Source organism: Pituophis catenifer, unplaced genomic scaffold, assembly GCF_029215685.1.
Source record: "Pituophis catenifer annectens isolate HBS135680 unplaced genomic scaffold, rPitCat1.0.hap2 SCAF_1, whole genome shotgun sequence".
Classification (NCBI taxonomy): domain Eukaryota; kingdom Metazoa; phylum Chordata; class Lepidosauria; order Squamata; family Colubridae; genus Pituophis; species Pituophis catenifer.
The window spans coordinates 13,803,812-13,829,731 of record NW_027256881.1 but is presented as its reverse complement, the minus strand read 5'-3'; positions in this window follow the sequence as shown (position 1 = coordinate 13,829,731).

The window sequence follows — 25,920 nt, the reverse complement described above, 5'->3', positions numbered from 1 at the left end:
AGCCACGCCCACAGAACCGGTAGTAAAAAAATGTCATCACTGATAGAATGTGACTATCATGAAACATACGGACTAGACAAAAAGTTAAAAAAAAGTTATCTCTTTGAAATCAATAGTCTCAATGGAAAGCTTCCATGTATTTATTTTAATATATAGAAAGACTGCAAGCAGAGTTACTGCATACCTTATATGATTACAGGTCATGATTGGAGCTCAGCTGGATAATGACAAAGGCTCATGTAATCCAATGCCAATGACAGGCATTCAGAAAGCCCACAAGCAATTATGAAGATGACAATCCCCATTCATGATACCTCCCAATTGCTGGGATTTAAAATACATAAAATACATTACATTCAGGAGGTAATAAATAGTCACCGAAAGTAGTAACTGTTGAACCATCGATCCTTTAAGAAACTATCTTGCATTGTAAAACCAAGAGAAAATTGTACTGTCCATTTATGATTTATTGTCTAACCTAATCCTTATTATTCATCTAGCCAACAAAGCCCATAGGGAAGTACCCTTTTCTGCCCATTTCCTGATTTTCCCAGTTTAAAAAGTGATTTAACAGTGATCCAACACATACAATCAACCAATGGAACAGCTTGCTTTCGGAAGTTGTGGGAACTTCATCACTGGAGGCTTTCAAGAAGAGATGGTCAGAAATGGTGTAGGGTCTCCTGCTTGGGTGGGGGGTTGGACTAGATGACCTACAAGGTCCCTTCCAACTCTGTTAATCTGAACCAGATACAGTTATAGATGCCGTGTCCTTTTGAACTGCCTTAGCTCTCAGAGTGGGTGAGGAACTGGATCTCACCTTTAGCACATCAGGGTGTAAAGCTGAACACTGAGGTGCAATTCAATCCAAAGCATCCCAATATTTCACATATAGGACAGCCACTGCTGAAATATACAAGTAGTCCTAGACCTATGACCACAACTGAGCCCAAAATTTCTGTTGTTAAGTGAGACATTTGTTAATTGAATTTTGCCCCATTTTACGACCTTTCATGCCACAGTTGTTAAATGAAAAATTGCAGTTGATAAGTTAGTAACCCGGTTGTTAAGTGAATCTGGCTTCCCCATTGACTTTGCTTGTCACAAAAGGGGATTACATGACCCTGGGACACAGCGACGGTCGTAAACATGAACCAGTTGCCAAGCATCTGAATTTGATCACATGATCATGGGGGTTCTGCAAAGGTTGTAACTTTGAAAAACAGTCATAAGTCACATTTTTCAGTGCCGTTGTAACTTTGAATAGTCATTAAACGAACTGTTGTAGAGTGGAGGACAACCTGTATAGGAGCAATCCAGTTATTGCTGCCTGTTAGATACTTGGCCATAACCACAATACAGGTAGTCCTCGACTTACAACCATTCATTTAGTGACCGTTCAAAGTTTTTTCACACTTACGACCATTGCAAGATCCCCACAGTCACATGATCAACATTCAGATGCTTGGCAACTGGCTCATATTTATGGCGGTTGCAGTGTCTCGAGGTCATGGGATCACCTTTTGCGACCTCCTGACCAGCAGAGTCAATGTGGAAACCAGATTCATTTTACAACCAGGTTATTAACTTAACAACTGCAGCGATTCACATAACATGGCAAGAAAGGTCATATAATGGGGCAAATCACTCTCCCGCTTAGCAACAGAAATTTTGGGCTCAACTGGGGTCGTAAGTCGAGGAGTAGCTGTTGGGTTGTTGAATCAATGAAAGTAGCAAATTATCTTCTGCGGGAGAAGGTGACCGTGGCTTGTGAGTTCACATCTGTAGATTTATCTTATCGGGTTCTCACTTTGCTATGACATTCATCGTGCACATGCGAGGGCATCACACATTCAGGCGGCACAGAAACAGGGGACTCCTCTAACAAATAACACCATTCAGGAATTCTGCGAATTCTTCTAGTGTGATACAATGCTTTTCACTGAGACCTGGTGCTAAAATGACTTGGGAAGCATGATGTTCTTCACAACTTTCCCGACATTCACAAATCATAATCTCTGAGAAAATTCTCCCCTTTTTTTGGGTGGCTTTACGATGCCCCTTCTAGTACAGCAACATTTTCTACCCTGGTCCCCTCCAGATATTGCTTGGTTCCCTAATCACAATGATATTTCCCCCAATTGGCATACATACGTATGTGGTGTGATACCTTGGTACTCAACTGCTTTGAAATTCATTGAATTTGGAGCTCAAAGCATTCTGATGTGAACATTTTGTCCTGGTACTTATCATTTGTTTGGTGCTCAATGCACAAGCTAGAACTTGTTGGTGACGGATGTCTAGAGATTCATTACATTATTCCTTATGAGAAAAATTTGTTTGGTACTTATCACACCACCCAGAACAATTTAACTACGAGTACCAAGATATTACTGTATTATACTTCTTCTTCCACAAATTAAACTCCTGACTGGGAATATGCCTACATTGGGCAAGAATGCTTGGCTTGTTTGCTGCTGCCCCATTAATGGATCCAGGAAGATCCTCCATGCTGAGGGGCACTGAAGTTTAGTGGAAAGTTTAAGCCTATCAGTGTCACTGCTCTTGGCTCTCATTCTGATCAGCATTATGGAATCTCCTCTGGATATTAATAGCTAGTCTTGAAAATGACGTCCATCATAGGTGAAAGAACATTTCCAATCTCTAAACAACCCAGTGGCTTTAGAGCAACATTTATAAACACATGGCACAACACAGGAGGACAAACCAATCAAGACAAGATTCAGCAGTCCATCTGCATTTCAAAGACAAAGGCCACTCTTTTGAACATAGCAAACATTTTGGATCGAGAGGGCCTCTGGTTTGAAAGAGGGGTCAAAGAGGCCATCTATGTCAAAATTTAACAGCCCTCTCTCAAATAGGAGGAGGGATACAACCAGGGGTGGGCTGCTGGGGTTCGCAGGGGTTTGGGAGAACCTCTAGCTAAGATTCTGTGCAGTTTGGAGAACCCCCAAATCCCACTCCTGGCTGGCCCCGGCCACCCCTCCCCTCCCCTCCCAGGAGTCTCCACGCGGCCTGTTTTGGATGCAGGTAAGTACAGGGCACGTGTGGAGGCACAGGGAAGGTGAAAAACGGGCCTACTGGAAGTTTGGGGAGGCCAGAAACGGGCCTCTTTCCGGCCTCCAGAGGACCTCCGGAGCCTGGGGAAGCCGTTTGCGCCCTCCTGGAGACTTGAGGAAAGCCTCTGGAGCCTGGGGAGGGCAAAAACACCCCCCCCCCGCAGTGGTGCAGGAGGACGACTAGGCCACACCCACCATGGCCACGCCCACCCAGCAACCGGGCAGAGAACCCCTTGCTAAAATGTTTGAAGCCCACCCCTGGGTACAACATCCTCTATCTCCAGTCTACAACACAATCCTTTAAACAGTTCCAAGAAGGCGCCACACCCATTTGCACCACTCAGTGATCCTGACACACAGATAAATACCCAGGTGGCCTCAAGGACTCTCTAAAAGGATGCAAATGACCAGCTTTCTGCAAGGAGTATAAATCCTTCCATTCTCCACCATCCAGTCAGGGCTGAAGAAGCTTCTTGGATGAGAAGCAAAACGTCTTTGTTGCAATATTTTCAGGATCAGACTCAATAAAGATAATAGAAGTTAGAGATTTAAATATATTTCTCTTTAATCATAATAGGCATTCTATATTCGCTGAATATTCAAGATAGAAGCAAGGAAAATGGGGAGGATGGCTCCTTATATATACAAGGGGTGGAGCCAGGAATGGGAGTGGTAAATTATGAATACATTAAAGTCCAAAGAATAAGTTAACCCCTGATGTTCCATATATACATTATTTACACATTAGAGAATAAGGCATTTACATCTGACAAATCCCCCTCTAAATGCCGGTTCGTTATACAACACCAGTTACATTCAGATTCAGGACAATATAATACATATAATTTAGAAGTTAAATATTTGTGTTGTTTAGAAGATAAGGGTTTTGTTAATATATCAGCTAATTGTTCAGAAGTATCACAATGTATTGCTTTGATGAATCCGTCTTGAGATAGTTGTCTCACGTGCTTAAATTTTATATCAATATGCCTGGACCTTTGTCCAATTGCATCGGATCTAGATATTTCAATGGCCGCTTTATTGTCTTCATGCATAATAAATGGTAAAGTAGGTTTCTTCCAAACATCTGTGATCAAATCATTGAACCATACAAGGTTATTTGCAGCTTTAGACAAGCAAACATATTCCGCTTCTGTGGTAGAAGTGGCTACCAGTTCTTGTTTACCAGTATACCAGTAAACTGGACAATCGTTCAATAGAAAAACATAACCAGAGGTACTTTTTCTGCATGATGTATCACCAGCCCAATCTGCATCAGCATAACAAGTAATTTTTGGTTCTTTGTCATTATTTGGTTCCAATATTAAACAAAAATCTAATGTACTTTTCAGATATCTTAAAATTCTTTTGACAGCTTCCCAATGATACAAGGTTGGTTTGCTAACATATCTTGACAATAAATTGAGAGGTAATGCAATATCTGGCCTAGTCCAATTAGATATATAAAGGAGTGAACCTATAACTGATCTGTAAAATGTGTTGTCTTTAAACTCAGGGGAAGATTCATCAGTGTTTCTAAGAAAATCAGTTTGCATAGGTGTGTCACATGTTTTGGCATTATTTAAGTTACATTTGTTTAGGAGTTCAATGATTTTATCTTTCTGAGTAAGTTTGAATCCCCTTTTAGTTTTGTTAATTTGTACACCAAGGTATTTATTCACTCTACCTAGTGATTTCAATGAGAAATGTTCGTTTAACTTATTTACAAAGATTTCCCTGCTCTCTTTATGCTTTCCAATATATAAAATATCATCCACATAAATTAATACAAATTCAATATGATCATTACTCTTTTTTACAAAGAAACAGTTATCAGCAGTGGTGGCGTTGAAATCCATGGTCTTAAGTACTTTTACCAAACAATCGTACCATCTTTTGCCAGATTGCTTCAATCCGTACAGACTCTTATTTAATAACCAAATTTCGTTCTTATTAGTGTATTGACTGTGTGGTGCTCTTACATATATTTCCTTATCTAATTTTGCGTGTAAGTATGCAGTCTGTATGTCATATTGAAACACGTCCAGATTGAGTGCAGATGCTACTACAAGAGCTGTTTTGACACTCTCTGTTCTCACTGTTGGTGAATAAGTGTCAGTATAGTCTTCTGGATATTTTTGTGCATAACCTTGTGCAACTAGTCTGGCCTTGTATAAGGTATTACCTCCTTCCAAATTCTTAATTTTATAAATCCACCTGGTACCTATAATTGTTTTATCCTTAGGTGCGATCGCAGGTGTGAATACATTTAATCCTTGTAAACTTTCCATCTCTTTTTCCATAGCTAGTTCCCATTTTTCTCTTTCTTCACGGGGAAGTTTCAATACTTCCTCATATGTATTAGGTGTTATTTGTTCTCCATCCATATGCATTATGTAATCTTTGTATTTATTTGGTATTTGGTTTCTATTGTTTCTAATATTTCTTTCAGGTTTGCTATGGTTGTCATGCAAATATCTGGCTTCCTTTTTTGTTAATGTGTCTGTCTTTATTTTATGCTGACTATTTGTCCAAGTTTTGGTTTTGTTCTTACTTTTGTTAATATTTTGATTTTCTGTTGTTCCTTCCTCGCAAGATATATTATCTTTGCTTTTATTAGGAAATATTTCATTAAGGTGCAATTTAGACCAATTGGCCTGCTCATGGAACACAGCTGTTCTGGATACTATAAATTTGTTATTACTATCAATGAATCTGTACCCTTTGGTTCCAGTTTCGTATCCCATGAATCTTAATCTCCTGGATACGTTTTCTCCCTTTCTCCTCAATTGTTTAGGTATGTGTACGTCTGCAGTAACTCCAAATATGTGCATGTGTGCTAATTTGGGTTTTCTATTGTACATCACCTCATATGGTGTCTTATTCACAATACTGGACCATGTTCTATTTTGAGTGTAATTTGAATAATGTAAGGCTTCTGACCAAAATTGTTTGCCTAAACCAGCATCCTCTAATGTGCATCTAATCATGGTTTGTAGTGTGGAATTCTTTCTCTCTGCAATCCCATTTTGAAATGCAGAAAATGGATTGGACGTGAAATGTAGCATCCCTCTATCCTTTAACCATTGGGAGAATTCTTTAGACATGAATTCACATCCCCTATCTGTCATAATTTGTTTTATTCTGATATTATGCTGTGTTTCTATGCGTTTGTAGAATTCCTTAAATTTCTGAAAGGTTTCATCCTTGTGCTTTAATGTGTAAACAAAACCATAGCGACTGTAATCATCCACTATTGTTAGGAAGTAACGTTTTCTATAGGTAATTGATGGAGTTAATGGACCAACTAAGTCCATATGTACCAAATCAAAAATATTGTTAGTTGATCTGTTAGATTTTTTTGGTCTGGGACTGGTTTTTAGTTTGGTGGATTTACATACTGAGCATTCCAAATAATTTTCACAATTTTTTATTTTGACACCTTCTGCGTGTTCAGTCATTTTTTGTACTACGGGAAAGCTTGCATGTCCTAACTTCCTATGTAAGATGTGAGCACACTCATCATGAATTGGTTTACCTATTTTTGGTTTCTTCTCATTGTGTGTATTTTTGTTATCATGAGTTATTTTACATTCATCATTGTCACTGTTATTGACATTTTCATCATCTGCTTCAATACAATCTTCCATATTTGAATCAATGTTATGTAACCATCTTTCTTTGGTTATCAGATAGGGTAGACCCCCTTTTATCATCACAGTACCTACATTTGTTTTGTTCTTTTCTATAGTTGCTTTCCCCTTTGAGAAAACTATATTGATGTCAGATTCTCTGCTTAGTTTTATAGCACTCAGTATGTTGTGAGGTATTTCTGGGATTAATAATACCCCCTCTATTTTCCCTAAACCAGGCAAGGTCACATTTCCTCTGCCTAATACTTGAACCTTTTCTTGATTAGCTACCTTTATCACAAACTTATCTTCTGTAAATGAAGATAATATACTTTTGTTGTTAGTGGTGTGATTTGTTGCACCAGAATCAATAAGCCAATTATTGTTCTCATCTTGTTGTGTTCTGGTGCTGTCTTGTTTATTTAGCCCATTTAGTGACCCAGATTTTCTCTCTTTTGAATTTTCTCTACCCCCTCTACTTTCTCTGTAATTTGGTGGACTTCTATATTTGTGTCTATCTGTGGAAGATTGTCTGTAATTGTATTTGCTCCTATATTCTGGCCTATGTCTCTCCCTTGGGACTTTGGGACAGTCTCTTCTACTGTGTTCCCTGGATCCACAATTGTGGCATCTAAAGGCCTCATTATATTTATCTTGAAAGACTACTTTCCTAAAAGATTTGTGTTCTGTTTGGTTACTGGAACGATTTTTTCTTGAATTGTCTTCTGCTATCAATTTGTTAGACTTTCTATTGATAAATATCCCAAATTAATGGTATCTAAGTGTGACATAAAGCTATCCCATGATGGATCAAGTGAATTGATAATAACACTTTTCATTGTTTGATCTGAAATCACTTCCCCCCTCAATTGCAGCTCAGCTCTTATTTTGTTTAGATTTATCAAATGCTCACTTATAGAAACCCCTGGTTTCACTCTAGAAGAAAAGAAATCCTTAGACATTCTTGTGGTTGTGGCTACGCTATCGCTGTGAAATAGATTAAACATGCATTGAATTATTTCTGATACAGTTAGGTTTGGTTTGATGCTATGATACATTGCAGGAGACACGCTAGAAATTATTATGAAAAATGCTCTATGATGTAAACAATCTATTTTTAAAGTCCAAGGTCTTCTTGGAGGACTAGTTATAAAGAATAGTAAATTTTCTTTCATGAAAATAACCTGAAGCTGTTGGTACCACTCTTGTAAATTAATGCCATCAACTCTAAGTTTTGGGAAGTCACTGGGTAAGTTCCCCACATTATTTTGTCCATTACTTACAACCTGAGGCAGTCCGTGGTCTCTCAAGTGCAGGAAATTACAGAACGGCATTGGGATGCTTGTAACGAGTCTGCGCGGTTCTCTGGCCAGTTCAAGTCTTTCGGGGCCGTCTACGTAGTTTTGCACATGCGCGTTGCTCATTTCTTCTTTGGCGCCGTTGTGGAAGGTTCTCTCCATTTCAGCTCTCTCGATCCGCTCCTCTTCAGATGAGTCGGTCTCTGGCTCGGTTTTTGGGGCTTTGGTGATGGCGACGGTTCTTCTCTTTCTCTTGTGTGCGCTGGCACTCGATTCTGTCTGCGGTGTAGGACGGAATCGGCATGGCTCTCTGGGCTCGGGTGTCGTCGTTTTCGAAGTCAGGATGGGAGCGTGCAGGTCTTGAGTTGTCGGTTTGATTTCTTGCTTCTTCGTTGATGTCTTGGAAATTTTCAATCTTGGCCCAAAAGCAGCAAAAAGCGTTTTCATTGCTGACTTTACTTGAGACTTTGTTAAATCGTCTTCACTTTCTGATTTTGGTTCATCTGAAGAGTTTGAGACTTCTTTTTCACTTTCTTCGTCTGATAGCGTTTTTCGCGCCAGAAATTTTGAACTGAGCGTTTTGATTGGCTCTGCTTCACTCTCTTTTGAAGTTCGTTGAAACCAAGATGGCTGCCATTCAAAATTTCGCGCGAGGTCACATCTTTTCTTTTTTACAACTATTTTCTCAGTAGTCATTTCACTCACAGTTTTTTGATCTTTGGGTTTTTCTTTAATGACGTTTTTCTCTCTCGCTGCTCCGCTGTTCCTCAGCATCTCCTGGAGGTCCGCGATGAGGCTTTCATCATTCTTTTGACTTTTTAGTATCTTTAATATCTCTGACCTGAGTTCGTTATTTTCTATCTCAATTTCTTCCTGGTCGTTATTTTCACTCATCAGTTCTTCTTCTTCAGTGGTGTATTCTTCGGATTCTCTCGAAATCGCATTAGTGGATTCGTTGATCATCTCTTGATCAGTTTCTATTTCTTTGCTGTAGGCCCTGGTGTTGGGCCTATCTTTCTTGGACATTTTTAATTACTTATTGAGTCAATTAACCATCCTCTGCTACCAGCTTGTTGCAATATTTTCAGGATCAGACTCAATAAAGATAATAGAAGTTAGAGATTTAAATATATTTCTCTTTAATCATAATAGGCATTCTATATTCGCTGAATATTCAAGATAGAAGCAAGGAAAATGGGGAGGATGGCTCCTTATATATACAAGGGGTGGAGCCAGGAATGGGAGTGGTAAATTATGAATACATTAAAGTCCAAAGAATAAGTTAACCCCTGATGTTCCATATATACATTATTTACACATTAGAGAATAAGGCATTTACATCTGACAGTCTTCAAAGAAAAACCAGAAAGTCCAGTTACTTCTTGAAAAAGCACCTTTGGGACAACCATGACCAGCTCCATAGACATCAATATTCCATAGTTTACATCAGTGTTTCTCAACCACGACAGCTTGAAGAGGTGAAAGAAGTCCTGTTGTCTTAATGGGGCATAATACCAATGCAAGGGGCTGAAGGCTGTCACTTTAAGCTCCTTGGAGATGTTTTCGTCTGAAATCCATGCTCTAGGCCAGGGGTCTGCAACCTTAAACACTCAAAGAGCCATTTGGACCCGTTTCCCACAGAAAAGAAAACACCGGAAGCCACAAAACCCTTCCCTTGCCTGACTATTTCTTGAGCGGCTACAAAACTAGCATATGTAGTTGAATTAAATGTTCTATTTTCTTCTGAAACTTTTCTTTTCTTGGATTTATCCATGGTTGGCCTACCGGGGGTTGAAAAACTCAATAAATCGTGTGGTGGCGGGTGTCACACATTGGTGGTTGTGACGCATATTTTGAGTGAAGGGAGCCGCAGTAAAGGGGTGAAAGAGCCACATGCAGCTCCAGAGCCACAGGTTGCTGACCCCTGATCTAGGCCAGTGATTCTCAACCTTGGTGGCTAGAAAATATATGGACTTCAACTCCCAGAATTCCCCTGCCAAGGCCATCAGCATGGGGTTAAATATCATCAATATGCTGTGATATTGGGCATATGTGCTCAGTTGGGCATCATAGCCCTGCTCTGCCAAGATACTTTCCCAGTGTCTAGAGCAGTATATTTCAATCTTGGCAACTTTTAAAGTGTGTAAACTTAAACTCCCAGAATTCCGCAGTCAGAATGCTGGGAGTCAAGTCCATATATATCTTCAAGCTGTCGAATTGAGAAACGTAGGATAAAATGACAAAATTGGCCAGAGTAGCAATTTCCTAGCTAGTTAAGAACACAGACAAGAGGCTCTTCACTACTCTGGGAATACTTTTATATCGACTGGTACAGATCACTGAGAATTTTGTTTAGTGCATTGTGAAAAGCAACTTACCAAAATCCAGCCAAATTGTCATTAATTGAATGCAAAGATGTAGAGATTGCCAACGTTTGTCAAAAACAGCAAAAAAATAAAGCTAAACATAAATGTGTGAAAAGCAGTGCTCAGACATGTAAGTTTATCTGCTTCTATGAGAGTTGGAATTCTGCCTTTAGAAATCAAACATAGATGCCAACTATAAAGGTACCAGTCTGGGATTCAGCTGTCATGATGGCTTCCTCTAAAATCGTTTTCATCAACTTTTCATCATGAGTGGCACACAATTCTGTCTCTCCCTTCCATCAATTTCAAGATGAGCTGCTGACATTCAGGGGAGGCAGCCAGGGCTGAGCAAATGTTTCTCCAAATTTTCCAGGAATGCCTTCAGAATTGAGAATCAAAGCCAATATATGGCATTGTCTAATACTGCAGTCCTTGTCACTTGTATAGGTTGCAATTTGCCACAAAACTCTCAAGGAAATACACTCCTGAGAATGCCATCTTCCATTGCACATACATGTCCACAATCCATGGTCCCTTATAGAGTTCCTGGTTCCTGGCAGCCAAGTGTTTGAATATCTTGCCTAGGAAAATCAATTTCTAGCAATTGGATTATGGCACTCGGAGTAACTTTGGAGGAACACAAGGCCTCTGGCTTCAAGGTAATTTTTTGTCTTCGGGCTATTATGCAGAACTGGGTCATAATACTACCCCATTGCTCATCCTATACTAAGACTGATTTTGTACAACCTAGCTAAGTCAGGAAGAAGTAATGTTTTTGACCAGATGTAATTTGGAATTTTGAGAGCACGTGATGTACATTCCTAAAATGGAGTAATACTCACCATGATGGGCAGATACACCAAACAGTAATTTATCAGGAAGACAACTATTCCTTTAGGGTGCTCTGCATCATCTCAGCAAGTTCCAATTTTGGATATTAATAGCAACAGCATTTAGGCTTATATACCACCCATAGTGCTTTACAGCAGTCTCTAGGTGGTTTACAATTTTAAGCATTATTTGCATATTGCCCCCAACAATCCTCATTTTTGAGGTCCTCATTTTACCGACCTTGGAAGGATGGAAGGCTGAGTCAATCCTGAGCCGGTTAGGATCAAACTCCATTAGGCAGGTTAGCCGCTTAGTCTTACATAGGAATCTGCCCATTATGGTCGTAAGTCATCATGGTTGTAAAATGGTCAAATTAATTTCACATTATTGTTTTGTGACAGTCGTTAAAGGAATGCAGCAGTCATAAGTGCGAACACACTGTTCAGTATGGGCAAGCTTTTGCTAAACACTGAAAGTGCCAGTTTTTGGCAAAACACGATCACATAACCATGGTGTCAGGCTTCCAAGGAATAAATCCACAGCAAGCAAGACTGTGAGGCAGGTAGATTCCTCAAAGAATACTTTTATTGAAATTATCATATTGGCACATATCTGGTGAAAACCGACTCTAAGGTCTCCCGCGGTTTTCACCTAATTAAAAGTAAAAGTTTTTCCACTTTCTTAAAACAATCAGTTACGTGGTCCAATCACAGAATGGGCTGGCATCCGGGTGGCATCACTCCGCCTTCTTCCCACCAGGTGTGAGAATGTCCTTGGTTCCCAAGAGAAAATATGTTTTTTTGGCTACAGATTCCCCTCTATCTCAATTCCGCCCTCCCTATCCCTCAGCTCCAGTGTGGCAACATTGAAGCGGTCAAAATCAAGGAGAGAAGCAACTTAGAACTAAGGAGAAATTTCCTGACAATTAGAACAATTAATCAGTGGAACAACTTGCCTCCAGAAGTTGCGAATGTTCCAACACTGGAAGTTTTTAAGAAGATGTTGGATAATCATTTGTCTGAAGAGGTATAGGGTTTCCTGCCTAGGCAGGGGGTTAGACTAGATGACCTCCAAAGTCCCTTCCAACTCTGTTATTCTAATCTAAAATGGCTTCAGTAGGTCAGCTTCAGGGTTGACACCTGGGATGCTGCAAACTGCCATAAATCTGACTGTGTTGCCAAGCACCCAAAGTCGTGTCATGTAACTGCAGAGGTGGGGACGACTTTCAGCACTTCAGATCGGGATCATAAATCCCCTTTTTCAGACAGGTCGTAACTTTGAACAGTTGCTAAGCGACTGGTCACACATTGAGGATTACATGTACAGGTAATCCTTGATTTACAATCATTTGTTTAGTGGCCGGTCGAAGTTACAATGGCACTGAAGAAAGTGACTTATGACATTCTTTACATTTAGAACCCTTGCAGCATACCCATGACCACGTGATCAAAATTTGTACACCTGGCAACTGACTCACATTTATGACGGTTGCCACATACCAGGGTCGTGCGATTCCCTTTTGCAAGCTTCTGACAAGCCAAGTCAATGGGGAAGCCACATACACTTAACAAGCGTGTTGCTAACTTAAAACAGCTGCAGGGATTCACTTAACCGCTATGGCAAGAAAGGTCGCAAAATGGGGCAAAACTCGCTTAGCAACTGTCTTGCTTAGCGATGGAAAGGTTGGGCTCATTTGTGATCGTAAGTCGAGGACTACCTGTTGTTCTGCCCCAGCTACGGACCCCAAAGAACGCAGCACACATCAAGTCCGTACAAACCTTAGTTTACTAAATTAAATCAGTCTTTTCCAAACAAAGGCTGTTAAATTAACTTCATTAACAGCCGACAAGAATCCAAAGAATAATAACCGTAATCTTACTGTGGTTGGCAGAATGCCCAGAAGCAATTTGCAGGAAATTGATAAGAGAAACAAGATCAAGATGTGAAGGAATGTGAACGAAGTTGTTTCCTGCAAATTGCCTCAGTCGTCGTCCTTCCTTAAATAGGCTAAGGGAGTGGCCAATTAGCCCCAAACCTTACTCTCGTGGAGACCTCCTCCTGAGGAGCCACTCCTGCCTTTTGGCAGCTCTGTGCGCCCGTGCAACGAGAAGAGGCTCCTCCTCTTCTTCCTCTTCACTTATGGGAGCTTCTGGAGGTTCTGAAGGCCCTGACTGAATCCCCGCCTCTGGCACCACATTTTCTCCAGCCTCCTCATTGAGTGTGCAGCACCACACCAGTCTCTTCACTGTCGGAATCAGCTACTAGCTGCACAGGCCGCTGACGGGCCACAACACCTGTACATTGTGATCCTAGTCAATCCCTTTGACTGATTAATTGTAACTAACCGGGTTTTGCTTCTTGTCCGAATTAAAGCTTAAAGTCAGCCTTTGCCTATGTGGTAGTAATTTACCTCAGAGAGGGAAAAATGAAGGGCAGACCAAGAACATGATGGAGAGAGGATCCCTCAGCAACAGAAGCAGGATTGGAAGAGCTCCAAATGACGTTATGTGTTAATGAGAAAAAATAGCTCGCATGGTAGAATTCGCAGTTGCATTCTGCTGCCGAATGCCTCAGCTCCGACAAGGGTTTTTTTATTTCACCCTTTTCCTGGCTGTGATTTACACTCCCCCTCCTCCTCCTTCCTCCTGTACCTTAAGTATATGTATTAAAAATAACGCCTAGTAAATGTAATCAATGCTTGCAGTTGGAAAGGAAAACAACTGTTGAAGCAATTCATGTTTTCCTTGCCATTCACAAGCTTCATGCCTTAATGTCACACACACAACGCACAGCGTCATGAATTCCTCCCTGGGAATCCTGTATATAACAATGCCAGGAAGTGAAAATTGTTCCCCTTTTACAACTGGATGATTTAGATGGAGCTGGGACGATCTTTTGGTGGTTGAGGGCTACGTTTTGTATTTTGGGAGGCGGGTGTGTGTGTGAGGACAGTGATGTAGAGGGACCATCATACATATGTAGATAAGGCTTGGTTGGGGGTCACACTCCTTTGCTTTTTAAAACTGAGATACAGTTTTAAGCCTATTTTGTGTCTTTCCGGATTGGAGAGACTCTGAGGAAGCTGGAAGAAGAATGAAGCAGAACACTGACAATCGAGAGAGAAAATGCAAAACCGTTGGCAGGTTACCTCATGAATGGCAATTCAGCCTAAGTGGCCAGAAATCAGGAAAGAAGCATTTCGAAATATCCCAGGGGACTCTACCATAATTAACTCTTGGAAATTCCTCTGAAGTTTCCAAGATTCTAAGTGAAATCTGGGTAGCTCTTACCCAGCCCTGAGGTTTCTTTCAGTTAATTAACTCTTTTCTTAGCAGATGATCCTGTATCAATAGTTCAAGCTTGGGGAAAGTTCAACTATATCCAGATGTAACAATGCTTTCTATGTTCTTTCTTTTTTTTAAAAAAATAAAAACAAATCTCTCTTGCAGTGTCCGTCCTATGGACCAGTGGTGGGTTTCAAAATTTTTTACTACCGGTTCTGTGGGTGTGGCTTGATGGGCATGGCATGGCTTGGTGGGTGTGGCTTGGTGGGAGTGGCAGGGGAAGGATATTGTAAAATCTCCATTCCCACCCCATTCTGGGGGAAGGATACTGCAAAATCCCCATTTCCTCCCGATCAGCTGGGACTTGGGAGGCAGAGAATAGATGGGGGGTGGGCCCAGTCAGAACTTTTACTACCGGTTCTCCGAACTACTCAAAATTTCCGCTACCGGTTCTCTAGAACTGATCAGAACCTGCTGAAACCCACCTCTGCTATGGACCTATTATCCTCATGGAATTGAGTTGATTGTTGTTATCTATTTGTGTCATTAAAGTTTTAAATCGCTGTTAACCACTCAGGAATGGAATGAGATGGGCAGTTATATAAAACTTTGAGGGAGGGAGGGAGGGAGGGAGGGAGGGAGAGAGAGAGAGAGAGAGAGAGAGAGAGAGAGAGAGAGAGAGAAGGAAAGAAAGATAGAAAGATAGATAGATAGAAAGAATGAATGAATGAATGAAAGAAAGAAAGACATGTCTCTTAATTTTAAATATAAAATTAAACACAAAAGAGTGGGAAATCTTTTTTCATATAGGATATAATCAACTTGTGGAATATGTGCCACAAGATGGGTTGTTGGCTGCTAATATAGATGGACTCAAGAGGGGTCTAGAAAAATTCATGAAGTACAGATCGATCAATGGTCATTAACTTTAATGACTAGGAGCTGCCTCCTGACACAGAATCCATTCACCTCTATATAACTGGGTGGACAGGAACCACAGTGGGAAAGGAGGCTGCCTTGGCCCCCTATTTGGGGGCTTCCTAGATGCAGCTGGGAGACCCTCATGTAGAAGGTATTGTCTGAGCAGCATGGTGGCTCCTATAAGTGGTGGAATTCAATTTTTTTTACTACCGGTTCTGCGGGTGAGGCTTGGTGGGTATGGTGTGGCTTGGTGAGCAGTGGCTTGGTGGGCGTGGCAGGGGAAGGATACTGCAAAATCTCTATTCCCACCCCACTCTGGGGCCAGCCAGAGGTGGTATTTGCCGGTTCTCTGAACTACTCAAAATTTCCGCTACTGGTTCTCCAGAAACTGTCAGAACCTGCTGAATAGCACCCCTGGCTCATATGCTCTTCATATGAGGAGGAAGGCCAGCCCATTTCTCAAATGGTATCCTAAAGGTAATGACTGATGAAGTTCAAGAAATATTAACACAGATGAAGGGTGTGTGTGTGTGTTTTCTGTGGAAGGAATATAGACCAGATCTTGGAAACAGGGAAGGGATGAGTAAGCTATTAAGAGGGAACTTTGAGCAAAGATTATGCCATCCTGAGAAAAAGGAAAATGTGAAAAAGAAACTCCATGTCACCTTGATTTGGTTTACTACAAGATGGAGAAGAAAGGAACTTGGACAGGATTTCAAGATTTTAGTATTGTATCCTCTAATAAAGAGCATTCCTGAATTTCCCATCATGCCTGTATCTTGGCAGAGCCTACCTTAAAAAGAAGGCAGTTCTCAAGTCCCTTTGCCTGGAATTTTTTTTTTTTACATCTGCCATTGAGTAAGCCTGCTGGTGCATGGACCCATCATAAAAAACTTTGCTAGAGGGAGCAGTACTGAAGCTCGGGAGCCAAACATGAGGAAGCATAAAATTGAAGCCAAAAGGAAATAAGGAAGAAATAACATATTTCGGTTCTCAATGTTCCCCATTCTGGACACTTCCAAATATTCCAAATATATATGTAACTTCTTCTCTGGTAATATTGTACTGCTAACTAGAGCATATAAAACATTTGCTAAGCCAATTCTTGAATACAGCTCATCTGTTTGGAACCAGCACTGCATATCGGACATTAATACAATTGAGCGAGTCCAGAGATATTTCACGAGTAGAGTCCTCTACTCCTCTGCTCGCAACAGAACACCTTATGCCACTAGACTCGAAATTTTGGACTTAGACAACTTAGAACTATGCAGTCTTCGGTCTGACCTAAGCGTAGTACACGAAATTAACTGCTACAACATCCTACCTGTCAATGACTACTTCAGCTTCAACCGCAACAATACATGAGCACACAATGGATACAAACGTAAGGTAAACCGCTCCAAACTCGATTGCAGAAAATATGACTTCAGCAACAGAGTGATCAACGCCTGGAATGCACTACCTGACTCTGTGGTTTCTTCCCCAAACCCCAAAACTTTAACCTTAGACTGTCTGCTGTTGACCTCACCCCATTCCTAAGAGGTCCGTAAAGGGGGCGTGCATAAGCGCATCAACATCCCTACCATCCCTGTCCTACTGTCCCCATTTATTCGTACCCATTTCATGTATTCATGTTTATACTTATCTCTGTTATCTTATACATGCTTGACAAAATAGATAGATAAATTAATTAATTAATTAATTAATTAATTAATTAATTAATTAATTAAAAAAAATACATTCTGAAATGATGACTCCCAGAATTGCCAAACAATTTGCTCAGTTGGGTGGTAGATGTTTAGCACATCAAGTTGGCAAAAGGTACAGTTGTAGGTATACGAAAAAGATGTTGAGACCCTGGAAAGTTACAGAGAAGAGCAACAAAAACGATAAAGGGGTCGGGAGACTAAAGTTTATGATGGACAGTTGAAGGGAACTACGTATCATGTCTGAACTATCGAAAAGAAGGATTGGGGGGGGGAACATGTAACTGTCTTCCAGTACTTGAGGGACTGTCACAAAGAAGAGGGGATTGATTTATTCTCCAAAGCACCAGAGGGTATGACAAGTCTCTTTGAGACCGCCTTCTGCCGCATAGCTCCCAGCAACCGGTAAGATCCCACAGAGTTGGTCTCCTCCGGGTCCTGTCAGCTAAACAATGCCGACTGGCGGGCCCGCGTGGGAGGGCCTTCTCTGTGGCTGTCCCAGCTCTCTGGAACCAGTTACCTCCTGAGGTCCGGACCATCCCCACCCTATTGGCCTTCCGAAAAGCGGTGAAGACTTGGCTTTTCCGGCAGGCCTGGGGCCGTTGATCTCGCTGTTGCGATCTGGCGAGATCCGGCCATGAATGGTGTGAATGAGTTTTTAATGTTTTTAATGTTTTTAATTTTTCAATGTTTTTTTATAATGATTTTTTAAAATGTATTGTGAGCCGCCCTGAATCTTCGGAGAGGGGCAGCATATAAATTTAATTAATTAAATTAAATTAAATTATGAAATAATGGGTGGAAGCTTATTAAAGAGAGATCTAACTAAGAAGTAAGGATACAATTTCTGACAGTTGAGAACAATTAATCAGTGGAATAGCTTTACTCCTGGAGTTGTGGGTACTCCATCATAAAGGTTTTCAAGAAAAGATTGAACAACCATTTGACCAGGATGATATAAGGAGAAGGGGGTTGAACTAGAAGACCTCTGAGGTCCTTTCCAGCCTTATCCCAAAGCTGCTTTTTCAGGAGGCAACTGGACTTTCTTTTTTTTTTTCTTTTGAAGATGTTTTGCTTCTCATCCAAGAACCTTCTTCAACTCTGACAGGATAGTGGGGAATGGAAGCAGGAATGAAATGTAAAATTTGTTACTACTGGTTCTGTGGGCGTGGCTTGGTGGGTGGGTGGGTAATGTGACTGGGTGAGCGTGGCCAACTGTTTTTTTTTTAACTTTCCAAAGCATTTTTTCTAATGCTTTGAAAAGCCTCTGCCGATCAGGCAACTCAGCTGGGATCGTCAGAGACTTTTCAAAGCATTTTTTTTACCACCTCTTTGGCCAAGAGGTTGCAGAAAAAAATGCTTTGAAAAGCCTCTGAGGATCCCAGCTGAGCCGCTCGATCATTAGAGGCTTTTTTTTTACTTTTAAAAGCATTTTTTCGTCCGAAGAGGTCGTAGAAAAAATGCTTTTAAAAGTAAAAAAAAAAAAAAAAGCCTCTGATGATCGTGTGGCTCAGCTGGGCATGGGGGAGGGGCGCAGGGATTTTTGCTACCGGTTCTCTGAACCACCCGCCACCATCGCTACCAGATCGGGCGATCCGGTCCGAACAGGGAGCATTTCACCCCTGAATGGAAGGATTGATATTCCTTGAAGACTGCTGGTCATCTGCATCCTTTTAGCTGGTCATTGAAGCATTTGGAGGTTTATCTGTGTCCTCAGGGTCACCTGAGTAGAGTAGACCCTAAACGGATGCAGATGACCAGCGGTCTGCAAGGAATATCAATCCTTCCCACCATCCAGTCAGAGCTGAAGAAGCTTCTTGAAGCGAAACGTCTTCAAAAGAAAAAAAACAAGAAAGTCCAGTTACCTCACGAAAAAGCACCTTTGGGACAACCATGACCTGGATGACTGAGAATCTCTGCAGACTTTCCAGCCTTATGATTTTATATTCTATATCTTTAGGTTGATAACATCAATGCAATGCATATTTAATCATGGGTTTTATCCCTACTGAATTCCACAGTACTTCTTTTGCATTTATTTTAAGCCAAATGGCTCTGAGACTGAAGCTGAATTGTATGAAGTGATTTGCATTAAGAGGCTCTGCAAAATTTCTGTAGCTAAAAGCTGAATCAGAAAAGTGGGGTCGAAGAATAAATTTTTCTGAGTATTCTACCTATTTCCCACTTTTAAGCACTCGTGCTGAATTATATATCTTTTCTTTTTCCTTCAGGCTGGGATATCCTAATCTTATGGGCTGAAATGCATCTTTGCTTTTTCTATTAGGCCTTTCCGCACAATTTTTTTTAAAAACAAAGCATAACTAATCTGGCCTGTTGGCTCCTTTGTGAAGTCAAGGTCATATTTCCCATGGCAAAGAAAGGTCTTCATATGATTCCTTTCTAAAAACCTCAGCCCTCCCCCCCATTAAAAAAAATGACTAAGCAAAGCCAAGCAGCTAAACCATAATTTGACAAAATTAAAACAACCTCAAAACGCCAACCCGCAGGACTTTTAGTTCAACAGAGTAGCCCATCCTGGAAACCACAGAGAAATCAAGAGCTTTTTTTTTTCCCCTTCTTCTCTGACCACTGAATGTATTATTAACGTTCAGGGTTGGTTGCTTCTACTTCGCCTCCCCCCCCCCACCCCCCCGCCCCCCACCAGCCAGTTGGCTCATAAAGCTCTCCGGGAAATGGATGATTCGCAGCAGTTTTCCAGAACTTCCTTTCATCCACTGATCTTCCCTCACATTTGCTTTTTTGGAAACCAAGAGGACCAAAGGAAACTGGCGCAAAATAAGTTTCCTCTGTGCTCAAGTTCTGTAGGGGAACTTTATCCTCCCACTATATTTTCTGGAATCTTATCTGTGGTGGGCTTCAAAAATTATAGCAAGGGGTTCTCTGCCCGGTTGCTGGGTGGGTGTGGCCATGGTGGGTGTGGCCTAGTCGGCCTCCTGCACCACAGTTGGGGGGAAGCTTTTTGCCCTCCCCGGGCTCCAGAGGCTTTCCTCAAGCCTCTGGGAGGGCAAAAACAGCCTCCCCAGGCTCCGGAGGCCTTCTGGCCCTCTTCCCGAACTTCCAATAGGCCCGTTTTTTGCCCTCCCCGAGCCTCCGCATGTGCCCTGCACTTACCTGCATCCAAAATGGGTCACGTCGGGACTTCTGGGAAGGGAGGGGTGGGCGGGGCCAGCCAGGAGTGGGATTTTAGGGTTCTCCGAACTGTACAGAATCTTAGCTAGAGGTTCTCCTGAACCTCTGCGAACCCCCAGCAGCCCACACCTGATCTTATCCCTCAAATGGAGCATAGCCTGAAAGACAAAACTTAGGGCATGGGGCTAAGATTAGCTTTCTTTAATCACAGTTTACTGCACTAATCATAATGGGCAGAGTTCAAGCAATGTGCTTAGACAGAAACCATGATTTACAAATCATGTGGCTGGGTTTGTGCAACTACCGTAAAGCCTCCTCGTTCAGGACTTTGGATGGTCACCGAACAAGTAGTTATTAAGTGAGGACTACCTGTAATGCAATTTGGGCTCCATTAGCAAAGCACCTGAAGCTGAAATATTTTGGCCACCTTACGAGAAGAGGTGAGAGGGAACTTGGAGTCCAAGTGGACAACCATTTAAATATGAGCCAGCAGTGTGCCACAGCTGCCAAAAAAGCCAACACAGTTCTAGGCTGCATAAATAGAGGGAGAGAATCAAGATCACGTGAAGTGTTAATACCACTTTATAATGCCCTTGGTAAGGCCACACGTGGATCCAGTTTTGGTCTCCACAGCGTAAAAAAGTTGTTGAGACTCTAGAAAGAGTGCAGAGAAGAGCAACAAAGATTGTTAGGGGATTGGAAGCTAAAACATATGAAGAACGGTTGCTAGAATTGGGTATGTCTAGTTTTATGAAAAGAAGGACTAGGGGTGACATGACAGCAGTGTTCCAATATCTCAGGGGCTGCCACAAAGAAGAGAGAGTCAAGCTATTCTCCAAAGCACCTGAAGGCAGGACATGGGTGGAAAGTAATCAAGAAGAGAAGCAACCTAGAACTAAGGAGAAATTTCCTGACAATTAAAACAACTAATCAGTGGAACAACTTGCCTCCAAAAGTTGTAAATTCTCCAACACTGTAAGTTTTTAAGAAGAGGTTGGACAACTATTTGTCTGAAACGGTATAGGGTTTCCTGCCTAAGCAGGGGGTTGGACTAGAAGACCTCCAAGGTGCCTTCCAATTCTGTTATGCTATTCTAAGAGAGGACTCACTGAAAAAGACCCTGATGTTGGGAAAGATTGAAAGCAAAAGGAGAAGGGGACTGCAGAGGATCAGATGGTTAGATAATCTCATCGACACAATGAGGATGAATTCAGGCAACTTCAGGGAGACAGTGGAGAACGGGGGAGAAGGGAGGGGCTGACGTACTGTGGTACATGGGGTTGCAAAGAGTCTGACACAACTTTGCAGTTGAACAACAACAACAAAAAGTACAGCACCACTTTGAAAATAGGGAGCACAAGAAATTATTCTCAGTTTGACTAGCAAAATTAATCTTCAAATGCTTTTGTATACTATGGTTTGATATTTGCTTAACTTTTTTTTCTCTCTCAGGACCCCTCCCCACTTTTAAAAATTAACAGGGGACCCCAAAGGAGCTTTTGTTTCTATGGGTTATATTTATCAATATTTGCTGTATTAAAAATTAAAATTGATGCATTTGCTGCTGCTGTTACCACTTCTCATGATTGTTTAATGGCATTTTAATGCTGTATTATTTTTCAACATAGGCTGGCAAATGATTTTCATTTCTTGGATCCCTGAGAGGAATCTTGGAAGAGCCCTGGGGGTCCTAGGATCCCACTTTAAGAAACACTGCTATAGATAATCCAATGCTGAAGTGGGCTGTATTTTTCATAGTTCAATTCATTTTATTCATGAAGGATATTGAGAATATCAGGAGTTGCTGCAGACCGAATGAATTTTTTTTTAAGGTTACTATTGTAGCATAATTTTTGTTAGACTTTTCTAATAAAAATATGTGGATGAATATCCCCCAATATTTTCACAGTATCTTTCCTCACAACAACAACCCTGTGAGGTGGATAAATCTGAGAGAAAGTGATTGGTCCAAAATCACACAGTCAGCTACTTCCTGACAGTGAGAACAATTAATCAGTGGAACAACTTGCCTCCAGAAGTTGAGAATGCTCCAACACTGGAAGTTTTTAAGCAGAAATTGGATAACCATTTGTCTGAAACAGTAAAGGGTTTCCTGCCTACACAGGGGGTTGGACTAGAAGATCTGTCCCTTCCATCTCTTCTCTTCTTCTCTTCTCTTCTCTTCTTCTCTCCTCTCCTCTCCTCTCCTCTCCTCCCCTCCCCTCCCCTCCTCTCCTCTCCTCTCCTCTCCTCTCCTCTCCTCTTCATATTTCTATTCCATTCCATTCTCTTCCTATTTCTATTCCATTCCATTCTCTTCCTATTTCTCTTCCATTCCATTCTACAGTTTAGTTGCACATAAAAGTTAACCCCTGGCAACAATATGAAAGTGGCCTGCAATCCTATCTTTTGGGTTGTTTCTAGGCCACCGGTTCTATTTTCTTGTCTAGCCCACAGCTGTGAGATGACTTAGTAATCTCCCACCCAAACAGTAACTCAGTCCAACCCTGTTTGTTTTTATGGGATTTAAGATTCACTATGCTGTATATTCTGGTCAGCTCCTTCCAGCCGCCTTCACTCTATCCCGAATAAGCACCACAGGGTTTTCATGCTGTATATTTTGATATGTATTCAGGCTTAAAAATAAATATAGCAGCTTTTTTTTTTTTAATGTGAAGCATAAATAATCAATCTTTTTCAGCTTTGCAGTGGCTTTGCATGATCTCACACAATGGCTTGGCACTTTGCAATTGCCTTGAATCTCAAAAATATACTAATTTTCTGAGATGTGGTTGATACCCTCATATTTCATGAGATAGTAGGCAAACATTCTGAAATATCATGAGACCTTAGGAAATGTTATGGCAATCTCATGTAGGATTACCAAAATCTATGAAATGTTGGAGACCTTGAAAGATTTGGGACTGTTTTTTATTGTTGTTGTTGTTGTTGTTATTGTTATTGTTATTGTTATTGTTATTGTTATTGTTTTTGTTGTTGTTGTTGTTGTTGTTATTGTTATTGTTATTGTTATTGTTATTGTTATTGTTATTAGTGTTTACTTTCAAATACAATTTTGGAAGTCCCTGGCACTGGGAGGTGGGGGCAGGAAGAAAAGCTATCATGTTTCTATGGGAACCGCATCGCCAAATCTTGGCAGAGACTGAACTACTATACTTCAACCAAAATGTCCTATTCCTATTCTTATGTCCAGTTGCTATAATTCTTTATCTCAAGGATGCAACTGGAAGATCAGGAGATAGGATCAGAAAGGAACAAGCATTATGGAATGTGTAGTCCCTGATTTAATGGTCAGATTGCAGTCTGAGTTTGGAGGCAGCAATGAAGTTCAAGAAGAGGTGGACCAAAGTCAGCCCAAGGCTGTTGCTACATAGTTTGGAATGGAGGCTGGATGGTCTGCAATCAGAGATGCTTGTATTGATACAGTATTTTACCCATAAGGGTGTTAAGACTACATAAATGTTTCTCAGTCTTGGCAACTTGAAGATGTGTGGACCTCAACTCCCAGAATTCCCCAGTTAGAATTCCCCTGTCAGAGGGAGTCAAGCTATTCTTCAAAGCACCTGAGGGTAGAACAAGAAGCAATGGGTGGAAACTAATCAAGGAGAGAAGCAACCTAGAACTAAGGAGAAATTTCCTGACAGTTAGAACAATTAATCAGTGAAACAACTTGCCTCCAGAAGTTATGAATGCTCCAACACTGGAAGTTTTTAAGAAGAGATTGGACAACCATTTGTTGATGTATAGGGTTTCCTGCCTAAGCAGGGGGTTGGACTAGAAGACCTCCAAGGTCCCTTCCATCTATTCTATTCTATTCTATTCTATTCTATTCTATTCTATTCTATTCTATTCTATTCTATTCTACTCATTGCCATGATTGAGAAACACTGGATTAGATGATTGATTTGAAAGATTTTTCCATCTTTTTGATACACAAGACACCTTGTGAAGGATCATCATCACAGGTAAAATTGAAGAGAGTCAGCAAACAGATTTAATTTTCCAACAAGCGGATTTCCCTCAAGAGGCAAAGCCTAAGATGGTTTGCAATGCATTGGATTCAGGGCCCGTGAGGGTGTGAATATAACACTTGACTCTTGTAGCTCCTTGCCTTTTCTTGCACGAAGGTGCCAATAAGAAACACATTTAGCTCTGTTTAATTATTCTACTGGGTCACTACTATTCCTATCGTTCTTCACTACAGTACATAGTGATAGCATCTATTTAGCCTACAGTTTCAGTTGCCTCTCACACCTGGAACAACCAAAAGAGGCATCCATTCTAAATACTCTACCTTAGTTGAATCCTAGATCTGATATTGCTTTAGAATCAGAAGTGCCTTCAAAAGAGGGTCCATAAAGTTAAGAAGACTGTCTCAAAGGGTGTGATCAAAACTCTTGCCTGTTTTTTATATATTGGATGTGCACCACAACACACACAACAAACAGGCACAACTGTTGCGGCTAACATCTTGACTTTTTGTGATGCACACACACACACGGCCTAGAGCACAGATCTGTTTTCCTCTGGACAGAGTCCATATTTGTCCTTGGAGACGTGAACTAGATGTTGCATTCCCCAAACTAGTGAGAGATCCCAGATCAAACACTAAATTTATATTTAAACTCACTTAAAATAAAGCCTAGTTAATAGGTTGCTCTTCTGCAAGGTATTGAAGAATGCTCCTCCCGTGTTACTTTAAACATTAATATTTGGTAACAACTTTGGGAGGTCTTAGACCAGTGGTGAAATCTGAACCGGTTTACTACTGGTTTGCTGGCTACGCTTGCGCAGTGCAGGCCAAAAGGAGGCATGAGGAAAGTAGAACAGTGCGCGAGGGGGGGGTGATCAGTTGTGGCGCGCAATCTTTTTTTTTACTTTTAAAAGCATTGCTTTTAAAAGTAAAAAAAAAAGCTTCTGACGATCGCGCTGCTCAGCTGGGATCGTCAGAAGCTTTTTTTTATCTTTTAAAAGCATTTTTTCTACAACCTCTTCTGCCAAAGAGGTTGTAGAATAAATGCTTTTAAAAGTTTTTTAAAAAGCCTCTGATGATCGCGCAGCTCAGCTGGGCATGGGGTGGGTGGGTGCAGGGATTTTTTGCTACCGATTCTCCGAACCACCCGCTGCCATCGCTACCGGATCGGGTGATCCGGTCCGAACCGGGAGCATTTCACCCCTGTCTTAGACAGAGGGCTCAAATAGTGCATTTCTGACCCACTGCAGAAATGGAGCAGCTACGCAGGCCATAATGTAATTTAAAAAGCAGGGCTTCATGTTACCTAATGATAGGGCTGGTCCTCTACAAATCCTGATTATTATATATTCTCTGCGAATGTTTACTGCATATGTGTTCCTTTTTTTTTCCCCAAGCAGTGCTGGCTTAGCATGTCTAAACTGGGAGAGTATTTATGCCGTGTAGAATCTTTGGCATCAGATTCCTAAACAAACCTCCTTGGAAACCCTTTTAGTGGTGAAATAATTTTGGTTGGAGCTCAATATATGCATGGCCAGTTTGGGAAATCTTAAGCTATCAGCAATTTGAAGCTAGCTATTTTTTTTTGTTTTTGGAATATTCCAAATACAGCCAGGGATTCAGGGAAGATGTGCTGTTCGTGTGTCAAAGACATG